This window comes from Schistocerca nitens, chromosome 10, assembly GCF_023898315.1.
Source record: "Schistocerca nitens isolate TAMUIC-IGC-003100 chromosome 10, iqSchNite1.1, whole genome shotgun sequence".
Taxonomy (NCBI): domain Eukaryota; kingdom Metazoa; phylum Arthropoda; class Insecta; order Orthoptera; family Acrididae; genus Schistocerca; species Schistocerca nitens.
In genome coordinates, this window is record NC_064623.1 from 146,449,843 (window position 1) to 146,456,212 (window position 6,370).

The 6,370-nt window shown below is 41.0% G+C and overlaps 1 protein-coding gene across 4 annotated transcripts in view; it reads right to left on the reverse strand.

The window, feature by feature from the left end:
• Positions 1–2,712, reverse strand: part of LOC126210333 (cytochrome P450 4c21-like) — a 145,700-nt gene extending 142,988 nt beyond the window's left edge. For 3 of the 4 annotated variants that reach the window (XM_049939539.1, XM_049939538.1, XM_049939536.1), the window contains exon 1: positions 2,589–2,669. The gene's annotated coding sequence lies outside the window, so the exon portion shown is untranslated. Of the gene's footprint in view, positions 1–2,588 lie in introns of all 4 variants that reach the window. The other variant, XM_049939537.1, reaches the window with a different exon arrangement.
• Between the last annotated feature and the right edge of the window lie 3,658 nt (positions 2,713–6,370).

Below are 6,370 nucleotides of genomic sequence, written 5' to 3' on the forward strand. Positions count from 1 at the left end.
AGAACCATTTGAACCGTTTTTAAAATCACAGAACAACGATAGGTAAAGAATACTATTGCTTTCATATACTGAAACGTTTTGTGCAATGCACGCTAGGAATGTTCTCAAGAGACACGAATACTATCCTTTCCATACAGTAAGTATGGCATATGACGATTTAATTAATATGGTTCGAACGAACGTAAATATTGCATGCGATTAGTGGCTGTATGTGTGTGTGATCGAATACGTCTTTTAATTTTTGGCACATCTTACATCGGAGACTGGCAGAATTGATCGTATCTGAAGGCCATAAATAAAATGAAACACAAAAGAAAAAAACATAACAGGATTTGTAATAAAATCGAGATTTGCGACAACCTAATATCAAACCACGAGTTCTGCTTCTGAGAAGACCGTCAGGGAAGCAGCAGTATGATTGTGGACAATGATAAGACCGCTGGAATAGGCTGTTTAAAGTGGATGACCTCCAACTGTAAAGATTTATCACAAATATATGTGTGAAATCACAAGAACAAGTGTGGATAAAGGTAGGGGTAATCACTTTATAAATTTTAGAAAGTGTCGAGACATGCGACCATGAGAAATTTTTACATCCTTCTTGGCTAAACAACATGATATTACCAGACTAGAGGCTACAATGTATAACTACAGAATTGATTGTGTGTTTGACCCTGTGTAAAAGTGTTATAGACTTTTTTAACTCTTTCATAGAGTACTTACGATGTGGTCCACTGTACTCTGCGCCAATCACAGCCATGTAGTGTCAGCTAACTACTAACTTACAGGATAGCTGCTGTGTGGTGTTTATCAACGTTGTGCAGCTTGTCCACTGGGGTAATAAGAATACCCAAAAACTGACTGATGTGCAAGTAAGTCTGCCCGACTCTCAAGACCGAGAAGTGCTTATAGCTTATGCTGGCCAGCATACATTTTTAATTATCCACCTGTAAATTACGTAGAGATGCTGAAAACTGACTCCAACATAGACAATATAAGTATTACAGCGCTATATTACAGCAGCAGAAACATATTTGTGTAAACTGTCTCAATCCAGGACATTGTTCTCCACAATACCGTCGGATTTGGATATCGCTGAATTGAGATTTATTCCTACAAATAGTATTATGCCACAAGTCTTAAGAAATACAACCAATTCATCAAACGGTCTTAAATAATTTCCCATTAAAGAAATTACTCCGTTCTTTTGTGTGAATGTACTAAGTGAACGAAAAAGAGAACTGGAAACAGAAGAAGTCGAAGATAAAAAACGAAAACTGGAATACTAGGCAAAAGCAATTGCAACTGCTCCTGGAAAAGGAAGAAGCCACTGCGGATGTACAGACAAGACTAACAATTTTACTTTACACACCCAGTATGGAAAAGGCTGGATGTAAGTGAAGAATATAAGCTGTCGGCATGTTCTATAAATAGCTGTGGTAAAAGACCGTATGTCGGCGTACTGGCTGAATATGCCGACATCGAGAATGTTTACTACATGAAAGCAGAGACGAAAAATATCATCTGCATCTGCTTAAAAATGATGGTTACATTGTTTCTGAATCTTGGGGACTCAGTTTTGTGCACTTAGTAACAGAACAAGCATTTGCTGAGTTTCAAACTCATGGAGTAACATCATTCAATGGCAATTAGTTTGCAAAAATTCTAAAGTTCTTTACGGAAATTCCGAAAGAATGTCAAGCTGATGGTCTGTCAACATGTACCCAGGAAGATGTGCAGTGTTTAAATAACTGTGTAATGCCCGAAATAAGAGGGAAAATTAAAATTCCCCGATGCACTCAGCTATAGGAACTGCGAGAAGGAACAGAACTAACCGTTGAAGCATAAAGGAGATAATTTTCAGGAAGAAAACTAGGTATGTATTAGAAACGGTGAATAAACCTTCTTTTTACTTGTCAAATTACTGACTGGAGAATGAAATAGATGGTTCAGATGTAGACGGAAACAACAACTTAAAATTTATGTTGGATATCACTAAAACTACACAAAATAAAGATAATGAAATAGTTGTTTCTGTATGAATGTACATTCAAAAATTAATAAAAGTTTTTGTACAGGAATATTTGCTTTCGTATTCTCAACTCAGTCAAACGTTCTAAGATTATCTCTTCCTATTTCGCAACCCCACACTGAATGAACAAGAGCTGCTCGCCTTATTGTATAGGGCACAACTGGGGACGTTTGAAACGAGTTTCGTTCCCCTTTCCGATTACGGGTGCGTGTATATGTTCACCTTGCTGTGTGCTTTTGCCCACAGTACTACTCAGAAATGACGGGAAGGTATCCCACAGCTGATTGCGGAAGTATTGCCTCCTACCGACCTACAAGTATGTAGCTGCTGAGGAACTTGTAACAAATACGTGGTAAGAAGGTGTAGGACATCAGAATACAACTGAAATGTTGGAAGGTCAATGGACACTACTACAACTGACGGAAAATGCTCCAAGGCTCTAATTAAACACCAAAATTGTCATGGAAATCAAAAAGAAAACATACTCGTAAACAGCAGATCATAACGCTACGCATGCCCTGGGAATTGAGAAAAATCATTGTAATAGCATGATTACCTGAAAAACTGATTCCAAAAGATCTCACCAGGAGGGAGCGGAGGCAGCTGCTGATGCGTTCAGCTCGATGTGCAGCTACTGACTAACTCACTCTTACCTCCCAACCTACCTCCCCTCCTTCCTCCTGCACGGCCTCCGCAGCAAGAGGTACCAGTTTTTCGGGTGTGATTAAGCCTGTCGCTAACAGTACGAAAAAGAGAACTAAGTGAAACCCTCTGTAAATACATAACGAGTGATTACATAAGCACCCGACTGTGAGATCGTAGCAATTGGAACATCGAAAATGGCTGCAAATATTCAGTTTGCACTGTCTTGTCAGATTAAATGTGTAACAATTTACAAGAGTCACATACATTTTTCTTTTTCTTTTTTTTGGTCACCAGTCTACTGACTGGTTTGATGCGGCCCGCCACGAATTCCTTTCCTGTGCTAACCTCTTCATCTCAGAGTAGCACTTGCAACCTACGTCCTCAAATATTTGCTTGACGTATTCCAATCTCTGACTTCCTCTGCAGTTTTTGCCCTCTACAGCTCCCCCTAGTACCATGGAAGTCGTTCCCTCATGTCTTAGCAGATGTCCTATCATCCTGTCCCTTCTCCTTATCAGTGTTTTCCACATATTCCTTTCCTCTCCGATTCTGCGTAGAACCTACTCATTCCTTACCTTATCAGTCCACCTGATTTTCAACATTCGTCTCTAGCACCACATCTCAAATGCTTCGATTCTCTTCTGTTCCGGTTTTCCCACAGTCCATGTTTCACTACCATACAATGCTGTACTCCAGACGTACATCCTCAGAAATTTCTTCCTCAAATTAAGGCCGGTATTTGATATTGTTCCAAATATAATACGAGCACTTCGTTCTTGATCGTCCACTCTTATTATTCCCTCTTGGTTGTTGTACATATTGTATATGACCCGTCTCTCCCTATAGCTTACCCCTACTTTTTTCAGAATCTCGAACAGCTTGCACCATTTTATATTGTCGAACGCTTTTTCCGGGTCGACAAATCCTATGAAAGTGTCTTGATTTTTCTTTTGCCTTGCTTCCATTATTAGCCGTAACGTCAGAATTGCCTCTCTCGTCCCTTTACTTTTCCTAAAGCCAAACTGATCGTCACCTAGCGCATTCTCAATTTTCTTTTCCATTCTTCTGTATATTATTCTTGTAAGCAGCTTCGATGCATGAGCTGTTAAGCTGATTGTGCGATAATTCTCGCACTTGTCAGCTCTTGCCGTCTTCGGAATTGTGTGGATGATGCTTTTCCGAAAGTCAGATGGTATATCGCCAGACTCATTTATTCTACACACCAACGTGAATAGTCGTTTTGTTGCCACTTCCCCCAATGATTTTAGAAATTCTGATGGAATGTTATCTATCCCTTCTGCCTTATTTGACCGTAAGTCCTCCAAAGCTCTTTTAAATTCCTTCTAATACTGGATCCCCTATCTCTTCTAAATCGACTCCTGTTTCTTCTTCTATCACATCAGACAAATCTTCACCCTCATAGAGGCTTTCAATGTATTCTTTCCACCTATCTGCTCTCTTCTCTGCATTTAACAGTGGAATTCCAGTTGCACTCTTAATGTTACCACCGTTGCTTTTAATGTCACCAAAGGTTGTTTTGACTTTCCTCTATGCTGAGTCTGTCCTTCCGACAATCATATCTTTTTCGATGTCTTCACATTTTTCCTGCAGCCATTTCGTCTTAGTTTCCCTGCAATTCCTATTTATTTCATTCCTCAGCGACTTGTATTTCTGTATTCCTGATTTTCCCGGAACATGTTTGTACTTCCTCCTTTCATAAATCAACTGAAGTATTTCTTCTGTTACCCATGGTTTCTTCGCAGCTACCTTCTTTGTACCTATGTTTTCCTTCCCAACTTCTGTGATGGCCCTTTTTAGAGATGTCCATTCCTCTTCAACTGTACTGCCTACTGCGCTATTCCTCATTGCTGTATCTATAGCGTAAGGAGAACTTCAAACGTATCTCATCATTCCTTAGTACTTCCGTATCCCACTTCTTTGCGTATTGATTCTTCCTGACTAATGTCTTGAACTTCAGCCTACTCTTCATCACTACTATATTGTGATCTATATCTGCTCCTGGGTACGCCTTACAATCCAGTATCTGATTTCGGAATCTCTGTCTGACCATGATGTAATCTAATTGAAATCTTCCCGTATCTCCCGGCCTTTTACGAGTATACCTCCTCCTCTTGTGATTCTTGAACAGGGTATTCGCTATTACCAGCTGAAACTTGTTACAGAACTCAATTAGTCTTTCTCCTCTTTCATTCCTAGTCTCATGCCCACATTCTCCTGTAACCTTTTCTTCTACTCCTTCCCCTACAACTGCATTCCAGACGCCCATGACTATTAGATTTTCGTCCTCCTTTACATACTGCATTACCCCTTCAATATCCTCATACACTTTCTCTATCTGTTCAGCTTGCGTCGTCGGCATGTATACCTGAACTATCGTTGTCAGTGTTGGTCTGCTGTCGATTCTGATTAGAACAACCCGGTCTCTGAACTGTTCACAGTAACACACCCTCTGCCCTACCTTCCTATTCATAACGAATCCTACACCTGTTATACCATTTTCTGCTGCTGTTGATATTACCCGATACTCATCTGACCAGAAATCCTTGTCTTCCTTCCACTTCACTTCACTGACCCCTACTATATTTAGATTGAGCCTTTGCATTTCCCTTTTCAGATTTTCTAGTTTCCCTACCACGTTCAAGCTTCTGACATTCCACACCCCGACTCGTAGAACGTTACCCTTTCGTTGATTATTCAATCTTTTTCTCATGGTAACCTCCCCCTTGGCAGTCCCCTCCCGGAGATCCGAATGGGGGACTATTCCGGAATCTTTTGCCAATGGAGAGATCATCATGACACTTCTTCAATTACAGGCCACATGTCCTGTGGATACACGTTACGGGTCTTTAATGCAGTGGTTTCCATTGCCTTCTGCATCCTCATGTCGTTGATCATTGCTGATTCTTCCGCCTTTAGGGGCAATTTCCCACCCCTAGGACAAGAGAGTGCCCTGAACCTCTATCCGCTCCTCCGCCCTCTTTGACAAGGCCGTTGGCAGAATGAAGGCCGGTTCCCACTAGAGCGCGGCAGCGCGTCGTGCGGCAACGGCAGCGGCAAGCGTTTTCCGCTTTGACGCGGCGGCTCGCGGAATCTGCGTTCCCACCTGGAAGCGGCAGACGCCAGCGGTAGCCAATGACGGACAGCCACTGAGGTACGGGGCGAGACCCACTGAAACGCCCGGTGCGTTTGATTAACTATATCTTACACCTACATGAAGTAAAGACGAAGTTGGGTGAAGACATACCATGTTTTCACTTTCCGTACAATTTACTCTTTCACACATTTCATTATAGATGTTTTCTCATTTCACCATAAACAGATTTGATGACTACCGTTCATGATTGTTCACTATCTCCTAACACATTGAAACAATGTACGACAAAAGATATTATTCAGATAGTTAAGCGAGACAAAAATTTAAAATGTGATATGGTAGCAGGTACAGGAAAACAGTAAGAACACAAAGGCTTGGGGGGAAGGGATGAATGTGGAAGCCACCAGATAGAATTTCGCACAGAGCATAATGTAATCATCGCCAGCACCTTGCTTAAGAATCATGAAAGAATAACACATATTTGGAACAAAGTTTTCGAAACCAGACTTTAAATTATAAGACATTTCCTGGTGCACACGCAAACCTACAATAATTTATTGGTTACGAGCTGCAGTTTA